The following is a 10883-nucleotide window of genomic DNA, read 5'->3' as shown; positions in this document are numbered from 1 at the left end:
CTGTGCAGCTGGCCGGGGCGGCGAGTTCAGGGTTCACTGAGCCTCGGGTCACGCTGACGCCCTGGGCGGTACCGAGTCTCTGCCCGCCCACCCGCGGACATAGGAAACGGCGCCCCGGAGACGTGGCCGCCCCAGGGCTCGCGGTGACCTGTGTTCACAGCCTCCAGGCCTACTGGTCCGACCTGCGGGCCACTGCAGACCTTCCCTGGCGCCTGTTTTAGGTTGTGAATCCCTGTAGGGTTTGCATTTGTAAAAGCCATGGAACGTGATATCGCTGTGCTTACCTTTAATATGTAACGCTTCTCGCTGTGCGGACACTTGACACTTTCTCTGGTTTCTTGTGCCGCAGCACTCCCGATTAATTCCTACTAGGATCCAGGAACACGGGCACTTTGCTACCTCCCTAGGCCCACCTCTTTAAGTCTTTTAATCATGATCCACTTCTCAACTCCCGGTACACCATCCAGGTACCTTTATTGTGTGTTGGGTAAATTTGTGCAATACTGTTGGATCATGAGACTAGACGGGTAGTCTGTTGCACTGGCATTTGCCTTCTGGTGAAGAGAAATAGGCTTCCTGCAGTCTCCCCAAGAACATTCCGGCCAAAATTTCTTGATCACATCAAAGGGATTTGAAAGAAGAAGCCCAATCAATATGTTAACTATAAACCTCCAAATACTGTAATGCACAGATATACTTGTATTAAAAATAACTCTTGTGGGGCATTGTGGAATAGCTGTAATCCCAGCTCATTAGCCTGAAAACCTCAAAACCACTCACACACAAAAGAAGTCTGGAGACTTGGGCACCATGTATGAAGCTCTAGATTCAAGCCCCAGTACTTGGGGGAAAAAATGGGTTTTAAAGTCTTATTTTTTTCCAGGCAAGGTGGCTCATACCTTTAACCCCAGCACTCAGGAGGTAGAGGCAGATGGATGGGTCTCTCTGTTGAAGGCCACCTTATCTACAAAGCGAGTTCCAGCTAGGGCTGTTACACAGAGAAACCCTCCCTTCTCAGAAAAACAGAAAAAAAACAAAATGACAACAACAAAAGACTATTTTTTTTAGCAGGACATGATGTACTCATTTAATCCCAGCACTTGAAAGGCAGGCACAGGAAGATGTCTGTGAGTTCAAGGCCAGTTTAGTCTACATAGTGAGTTCTAGATCAACTAGGACTATATATTGAGACCACACACGTGCGTGCTTGTATGTATGTGTGTGTTTGCATGTATGCTAGTATTCTGGTGTCCAGAGAAGCGAAAAGAGAGTGACAGATCCCCGGAAGATCCCAGAATTGTGAGTCAACCTGAGCCCTGGGGAACAAACTGCAAGTAATTTTAAAACAGCAAGTAATTTTAACCCCTGGGCCATCTCTCCAGGCCGGCAAAAATAATTTTTTAAAAGGCTGTTAACATAAAATACCACCAGTCAGAGAAAAATGTGTATGATAAACTACCAATTGTGTTTTTTAACATTGTATGTGTATCATATACATATGCTTGTATTTTTTTTTCTTTTTGGTTTTTCCAGACAGGGTTTCTCTGTGTAGCTTTGGAGCCTATCCTGGCGCACTTGCTCTGGAGACCAGGCTGGCCTCGAACTCACAGAGATCCACCTGCCTCTGCCTCTCGAGTGCTGGGAATTAAAGGCGTGCGCCACCAATGCCCGGCTATATGCTTGTATTTTTAATTGATAGTTACAGAGATTGCTCTCAGAGACAGAGCTGAGGATCTGGAATTAGCAAGGGACTTTTGATATTATAAATGAAAATTTTCCTTGTATAATTTTGGTTTAAAAATATACAGTAGTGTTAGATCCCCGGAAAACTCAGGTATCCGGGGCTTCGGTCACCCCAATCACCAGGCAGATCCGAGAGCATGCTGCAAACTGCATGAGGCTTTATTGTAATTTAATGAGCTAACCCCATGTTAGCTGGGGTCTTTTACCCACCCGCCATGGCGGATGGCTAGAAAAAGACAGCTCGGCTTGCCCTGTGTTGATTGGTCAACTGGTTGTTATGGCCCATAGGCCCTCCCAGGGTGGTTGCTATGCTTTGTGGGTCATTGCTGTGCACTTGTCCGTAAAGCACACACGCAGGGTCGTAAAGCATAGCGCCACCAGCTAACTTCTGATTGATTCCTTGTCACAAGGAAGGCATCTGACCTCTAAGTGACCAAGGCAAGTTATGGCAAGCATATATTCGGCTGTTATGGCTGCCGAAAGGGAAGCTAGTCCCTTCAGTAGTAGAATATATTTTGAAGACCATCCTATCTGCTGAGCACACAGTCTCAACAATTGTAAGATCATGTCAATCGTTTTCTTTAAATCTACAATCCTATTCCTATTCTTCCCTGCTCCATTATTTTGTTCCATGCATACTTGATACAGTTTCTGCCTCAGATGTAGAATCCATCATTCCTACATAATGAAAAAGCTTTTCAGAGGTGTGCTAATCTATCTCAAGATTATATGCATACTACAAAAAGGGAATTGAAGTTAAGCCTTTGCCTGATTACTGTAATAGCCAATCCAGAAAAACTGAGAAGTGACTTTTTTTTTTTTGGCTTTTTTTTTTTTTTTTTTGAGACAGGGTTTCTCTGTGGCTTTGGAGGCTGTCCTGGAACTAGCTCTTGTAGACAAGGCTGGTCTCGAACTCACAGAGATCCGCCTGCCTCTGCCTCCCAAATGCTGGGATTAAAGGCATGTGCCACATTGCCTAGGGAGAAGTGACTATTTTTAGCCTACATTGATTAACATAAATGACTCACTGATCCAAAGGAAAGATAAGGACCAATCAGTGTAGGAGTTTTAAGAGCACTAGAACTAAGAAAAAAAAAAACTGAAGGAGATGAAAAGGGACAATATGTGTGATGGTGCTTGAAGCATGCCAGGATTAGTGGGTTGTCGTTTGGTAGAACTTTTCCACATCTGACAATGGTAAGAAGGCTTCCTAAGGAAACCCGTAGCCTTTCTGGACCAAAAAGACTGGTAAGTTTAAAGTTAACAGCCATCACCAGCAAGAGTCAAAATATAGCTTATTACATATGTTTGCCCATGACAGAACAAGGTAATGACCTAAGAGGCACACACATGCTTCTTAAAAGTGTAATCTTTTTATTCTGCGTGTATTTGACTTTAAAATAATGTTCACTGAAATAGAAAGCAATCATTTAGAAACCATGCTGTGATTAGGTGATTTATATAATTTTCATTTCCTTTGTGTTCTTTGAAGCATGAAGCTATGCCAGTGAGGTTTTAGCCCCCTGTATTTACACATGTGTTTTGCAGAGGGCTGAGAAAGGACAACAGTGACATATGGCTTAAAGAGCAAGGACTTGGAATTCTTCTTTGGGTGTTGTCAGTGGAGTTGTTGAGATGCAATCCAAGCTTTCTTCCTGTCTCCAAGTGATCCCTGGCCAGGTCCATGAGGAGAATCTTTCAATATTTATGACCAGAATTAAGCTACCAACAAATTCCCCTAGCACCATAGTAGTACATCAGTCAATCTGTTCCTTTAGTGTTCTGCCAAAACCCAAGAAATAGTATTGAGGAAAAGCTTCAGAGTTGGCCCACTTTTGCCTAAGTGTTGGCCCATTGGAGTTATACTACTCAATGCCTTAAGGAAAAGTTGCTACTAGTTCTCTATAAAGTGTTTTTTCCACCTCCTTTAAAGTCAGTTTTAAACATGAAAAAAACCAGAAATTTATGCACAACTGAAACAAATCCTCAATGCACACATAATTATGACTGCAATATGAACTTAGAAGTTGAAGCTCTGTTATATGCAAACAGAACTAAAGCTTAGGACTGAACATTTTTTCCCTTCCATAATAGTAGATTAAAATTTTCTGTCTCATCTCCTAAAGTAAAATGAGTGGACTCTTGACAATGAGGTTTGTTTTATTTGACACATGAAGTATACATATTTTACCTATGAACAATCAACCATGTTGAGACCTAGTTTGCATTATATAATGATGACCTTATTTGTGGTTGTGGGGAGTTTTTTTTTTCTTTTTTTTTTCTTTTCTTTTTTTCTTTTTCCTTTTTTTCTTTTTTTGGTTTTTTGAGACAGGGTTTCTCTGTGTAGCTTTGGAGTCTGTCCTGGCACTCGCTCTGGAGACCAGGCTGGCCTAGAACTCACAGAGATGCTCCTGCCTCTGCCTCCCGAGTGCTGGGATTAAAGGTGTGTGCCACCAACACCCACAAATGGTCTCTTCTTCCAGGCACCTTGCATGATTGGCTTCTTCCAGGCAGCTTTGCTCATCTGTGAGTGTCTCTCAGTGATCCTTATAGCTTCTATACTAGGGAGGACCTAGTATATTTGGTCAGTTTCAGAAACGTTCTGAAGTCTTTGCGTTGTTTACTTCCTGTTTTAACAGACTTTCCTGTTGGGTAGAATGTTTTATCCAACATCCTATTGTTTCACCCTCTTGATAATATCCTGTGTCTTAAGGAGCTTCTCTCCAAGATGGAAAGTTTTAATATGTGAGAAAACTGCTACACAACAGAATGCTTGAATTTACTAGTATGTTCTCCCTTTAAACCTGGTTACCTAAAATTAGATTAGCCACAACCATGGTCCATAGGCCTTTACATTTTTCATTATTTAGCCAATAATATACTGAATACCCGTGAGCCCATCACACTATCAAGCACTCAAAACCAAAAAAAACCACAGAAAATTATCAATAATTGTATATGCCTTTGTGCTCCTCCTCAGATTGTGTGTGTCTGTGTATACATATATACAACGTGTGTATACAATGAATATAATTGGCAATACTTACTTTTAAGAAAATTTAAATGAGTATGCATATATTTGTTTTGTGTATATGCTTGCAACATGTCCCTTAAAAATAAGTTCTTTCAGTTTTGCTTATAGCTGATTTTTTTTTTTCTTGAGACAGGATCTCATATAATCCAGGCTGGCCTCAAACTTGCTGTGTAGACAAGGACAATCCTGAAATTCTCATCACCCTGATTCTACCTCCCTGGTGCTGGGATTATAAGCTTGCACCAATAAGCTTAGTTTATACACTGTTGGGAATTATGCATGCCAGGTGAGCACTCTACCACATGAGTTATTCCCAGTCCCTGTCTTTGACTTCAATCAGACTTTTTCTTATATAGAAAGTAAAGTAGCCTCTTCCTCCTCCTCCTTTTACAGTGTGTGTGTGTGTGTGTGTGTGTGTGTGTGTGTGTGTGTGTACATGCAAGCACATGCAGAGGTCACAGGACAACTTATGGCTCTCTTCTTCCATCCTATGGTTTCCTGGTATCAAACTCAGGTCATTGGGCTTAGCCTACTCCCTGGGCCATCTAATTGACCCCTCAATAAAACAATTTCAGCGTCTTACTGTGATTTTTCCACATTACCATACATAGCTATAGATTATGTCCATTGCTGTAAAATATTCCATTATGCTGAGAAAACAATGCCATTTATATATGTATCCTTCTTTTGTTAGACATAGGAATGAATTCCAGGGTTTTTGTTTTGTTTTCTATTATGAGCAGTGAAACTATAGAGATAATCTTATTCTCTAGAGTGGACTCAGGAGATGAAAGGTAGGGGTTGCTCAGTGGAATTACTGGGTTAAAGAGTATATGGAGCTAAGTGTGGTGGCACAAGACTAATCTCAGCACTCAGGAGAGGTGGGTAGACCAGTCTAACCTGGTCTTTATAGTGAGTTCCAGGCTAGTCAGGGCCACATAATGAATCATTGGGGCCAGGGGAGACAGAGACAAACAGAGAATATTGAATTTTCAATTTCACCACACAATGTCAAATTGATTTTTGGTTTGGTTTGGTTTTTGGTTTTTCAAGACAGGGTTTCTCTGTGGCTTTGGAGGCTGTCCTGGAACTAGCTCTGTAGACCAGGCTGGTCTTGAACTCACAGAGATCTGCCTGCCTCTGCCTCCCAAGTGCTGGGATTAAAGGTGTGTGCCACCACCACCCAGCTTTTTTGTTTTGTTTTGTTTTTTGTCAAATTGATTTAAATGGTCTTAATCTTACTGATCCATGCTGCTGGCATTATAACGTTTAAACTGTTACTTATTTTTGCCGTGTGTGTGTGTGTGTGTGTGTGTGTGTGTGTGTGTGTGTGTGTGTGTGTGTGTTATCTGCATGTGTGCCTGTGCAACACATTCATGAAGTACTTCTCATGACTGACCATCCCTTCAGCCTCTATAGCTTTTTTTAACCAAACAAATGAGTATAAAATTATTCTGGTATTTTATTTCTTTGACTACTACTAGATATGCTGTCTATTGTCACATATCTCTAAAACTTAATAAAGTTTACATATGTATGTATTTCACCATAACAAAATATATATTTATTTCATATCTTTTGCTCATGTGTTAAATTATATCTTATAAGTATTGAAGTTTTCATATATCCTTGATTCTAATTCCTTGCAGAGTACATGTGTAGCAATATGCTTTTTCTTTCTTTTTCTTTTGGTTTTGGTTTTTCAAGACAGTGTTTCTCTGTGTCCTTGAATTCACTCTGTAGACCAGGCTGGCCTCAAACTCACAGAGACACCTGCTTCTGCCTCCTGAGTGCTGGGATTAAAGGTGTGCGCCACCACAGCCTGGTACAATATGTTTTTCTATTATGGATTATCTTTTCCTTAACTTATATTATATTAGCTTATATTTAGTAAATTAATCATGATTGAATTTACCAACCTTTTATAATTAGCACTTTTTGTATCTTATTTAAAAAATCCTCATCATTTCCCCAGTACTGTCACTGGTATTCACTTAAGTTCTGTTCTTATAAATTTTATAATCAATTCATGAAACCTTATTAACAGCTGTCTGTAATTGGTTTCATTAAATTTATGAATTAATTTAGAAAAATATGACACATTTTTAAAAACTGTCTTCATTTTAGCAAACAGGACTATCTTTTCATTTGATTAGATTTTATTTCAATTCCTTCATCAAATTTTTTATTTTATGAATACTCTTGAGTGTCTTTTTCATCATTGTTGTTAATATTAAAGTTAAAATTCATTCACATTCTGGAAAAGGAATAGGAAACTATAAGTAGCTTAGGCTACAGCTAGGAGAACCTTGCATATTTAATATTGCTTATACATTATCACAGGAATTACTTACTTAAAATGATAGTCATGTTGAGCTTAGGGTATCTGGGAAGTGTAGCAAGTGGTCTGGATACATATACCACATTGTTAGTCTACTGGAGACCCAGAGGAATTATTTGTTTTTGTGTATTTGAACAGCAAATGGAAAAACTACTGAAATGGCTGTGGAGTCCATTGGTCCTGGTGTTAGAACAAGGAAAGGGGGCTGGGCGTTGGTGGCACACGCCTTTAACCCAGCACTCGGGAGGCAGAGGCAGGCGGTTCTCTGTGAGTTCCAGGCCAGCCTGGTCTCCAGATCGAGTGCCAGGATAGGCTCCAAAGCTACACAGAGAAACCCTGTCTCAAAAAAAAAAGAAAGAAAAGAAAAAAAGAAATGACTTCATGTTTGCCGGGCGTTGGTGGCGCATGCCTTTAATCCCAGCACTCGAGAGGCAGAGGCAGGCGGATCTCTGTGAGTTCCAGGCCAGCCTGGTCTCCAGAGCGAGTTCCAGGATGGGCTCCAAAGCTACACAGAGAAACCCTGTCTTGGAAAACAACAACAACAAAAACAAAAACAAAAACAAAAACAGAACAAGGAAAGGGAACAACAGCTCTGCAGATAGAGGATGCCATGGACTTAGTGTTTTTACATATAGATGAATTACATGAGAGGACTAAGTTTGTGGGAAGGCTGTTTTATTGTTGTTTTTTCAGGAACAAAAACTGTGCTATGATGGTGGTTACTGTTGTCTATGACTTGTCCCCCTTGATGTCTTCTGTTATGGTTTGTTGTATCATTAATGATGATACTTCTTTAAACTAGGCTGTCTATTGTTGGTGACTTGAAATTCAGCCACTAGCTAAACTTTCTTATGGTTTATGTTATTTAGTGAGTAGATTCTTCAGTTTTTTAATATAGAAAATCATATGTAATATTTCTTCTTTTCTAGGCAAGCACTCTGTCTCTGAGCCAGGTCCCAGTCCTATCTTTTTATCTGATCATTGTTTTTCTGAATTATTGTGCCTATTTATAATCTCTGATACAGTGTTCATGGGCAAAATGTTGATGGTTCCCCTATGATCCCTCCTAGCTTTGAAATTCCCAGACCCAGTAAACAAACTTGCAGTCACATGGGTAAAGGCTGGGCCTAGAGAGCATGGTTAAAGATGGGGGTTAGGCTGGAAAGTCCTGAAGCTCTGTTTGGATCAGAAGGGTCTGGGGCAAGTGTTTCTGCACAGTGCTTTGTTTAGAAGAACTGAGAGATTTCAAGAACACAGAGAGACTTCTAATGAAGTAGGTAGGTATCTGTGAATTAGCACAAAGTTACTAGTTCTGTGTGGGCTTGGCTGCTTTTCTAACAAGGGACTTTGTCTACATACATGAGCAAGTTCTTTTTAGCATCTCTCTTAATACAGTCCTTTTTTGTTCAATGAACCACTTCTACAACCTTCCAAACAGCTCTCTTGGCCCTAAGGCCCTCTGTTAATCATGTTCTTGATGTAGCAGTTTGAAATCTCTCTGAAACACAAATCTAGTGAGTTCTGTAGATTTTCAGATTAAAAACCTGAATTTTCAATATAAGGCCCTTTCCCACAAGCCCCTGCGCAGTGTGACCTCTGTAAGCACTCTAACCTCATAATGTTCTCCATCTACCCGGCTGACCTCCTTCCTATCTCACATAGTGTTCCCATTTCTTGCTCAGTGAATGAATAGAAGGAGAAGGTAGCAATGATGATAACCCCTTAGCTAATGGTCCCAGTGTTTTCATAAGAAGAAAATTGTACAGTTAAACCTGTTACTAAGGTGTGAATGAGAGATGTTTAAGCCCTTTAAACTTTAGTAGCTGGTGTGTGGGCATTTTAACTGGGTAGTATAGGCTGTGGCATAACACACATACATCGTTCAAAGGCATTTACCCAGTAACTAGATTTTATTACATTTTTAAAGTAATAAGACACATAAAACAAAATACACATAACATAAATCTAAAAGAACTTTAAGAGTTGCCATGAACACTTAACGAGTAAGTAAATGCTGCTCTTGGTTTTGTGATAAACATTGTCAAAGGCCACTTATTTTAGATTTTAACATCAATTTCTTTTTAAAAAAGATTTATTTATTTTATCAGACAAGGGCGACAGGTTGGAACTTGGAACTGGAGTTACAGATGGTCATGAGCACCATGTAGATGCTAGGGAACAAATCCAGGTCCTCTGCAAGAGCAACAAGTACTCTTAATGGCTAAGCTATCTCTGCAGGCCCTATTAACTGCCTTTCTAGCAAATCCAGTGCTTTCCTTTCCCTCCTTTCTTTGCTCTTTGGTATCTTTTTGACAGTGCTCAACAACCTCCTTCTTGCTTCTCTCTGTCCTTGTTTTTTGACCTGCACTTTCAACTTAATTTAATTTTAACCAATATTTATTGGCCACCTCTGATGTTCCAGACACCAGGCTATCATCATTCGTTTATTAACTCATTCATCAACATTAATTGAGTTCCTACTGGCTTTTGGGCAGTGTGCCAGAGACCGGGATAAAGAGATGAACAATCTGTGGTCTCTGGCATGAGAAGCCCTCCTCCTGGTGAGGGAGATGGCTAACTGTATCATGGAGTGGTGAGGTGATGAGAGGGTGGAACTCAGCGCCTGGGGCCCTCTGAAAAGGAAGCAATTACTTTCCACAGGGGACACAATTCTAAACATTATGCCTGCCATGTGCCAAATAAATATTCATTACAGAAACAGAAATCCTTCTAGGCAAAGAGAGCAGCACAAAGAGGGTCATCGGGGAGACCTTGCTGGGTAAGTAGTGACTTCCAGCCAAAGGGGTAGTGTATTAGGAGTGGAAGGGGTGGTGATGAAGATAATGTTTATCAGAAAATTGCATTATTCTGTTTGTACCACTTGTAAGTTCTGTGCAAATACATATTTTAAAGCTATATTACAAGCAATATTAATTTATAAATCCAATGTAATATATTTATAAGTTGATGATAATAAAATTATTATTTTCATGATACAAGATATAGAAACAAACTCAAATGGGAAAGCTGATAGATCAATATATACATTACAGAGTCTTCAGCAAAGCCAATGTCCTCTTAAGGATGGTGGTAAGAGCTTTATATTTAACAAAACTGAGAATTAATTAATTGCTGGGTTGTAAAGGAATGGATTTTATAGGCTAAAGTATGCCACCCATGCTAGAATCAAAATCACTTGGAATCTTGTTTCAAAAAAGAAATTCCTGGGCCCCAGCCCCTATAGTCTTGAGGCTCAGAGAAATTAGAACCAATAAGAAAACACCATGTGCATTGTGGGAGAGATGCCTCCCCTGCACCCACCCCTGCCCCCATCAATGCCTGAAGCAGGTGGGAGAGCTGGCCTTGGCCCTCATCAGCTGCAGCACTTAGGAGAGTGGCTTCTGCCCCAGGCCTGGGCAACACAGTAGAGCAGGCCCTGAAGGTGCAGGTGTGGGAGAGCCAACCCTGAGAACATGAAAGCAGGAGAACTGGCCCCACCTCTTGCTCATTGCTGAATTAGCCAGGGTAATGCAGGAGAGCTCACACTGGTGGTAGGACAAGAGAGAGCTGGCAGACTGATCAACTCTGCAACTACCCAGGCCTAGAACCAGAGTTATGTGTTGGATCACCCCAACATCCACCCCATCTATGATCTGCTGGAGCACATGAAGGGACTGGTCCTGCAGATACAAAGGCATAGGATCTCTACAACACAGAGCAACAGCAGGATATCCAAGAGGAGTTCCAGTGAGGTCCCAGTAT

The sequence above is a fragment of the Cricetulus griseus genome, assembly GCF_003668045.3.
Source record: "Cricetulus griseus strain 17A/GY chromosome 1 unlocalized genomic scaffold, alternate assembly CriGri-PICRH-1.0 chr1_0, whole genome shotgun sequence".
Classification (NCBI taxonomy): Eukaryota; Metazoa; Chordata; class Mammalia; order Rodentia; family Cricetidae; genus Cricetulus; species Cricetulus griseus.
The sequence above is the reverse complement of the archived record's forward strand: the minus strand, read 5'-3'. Positions refer to the sequence as shown.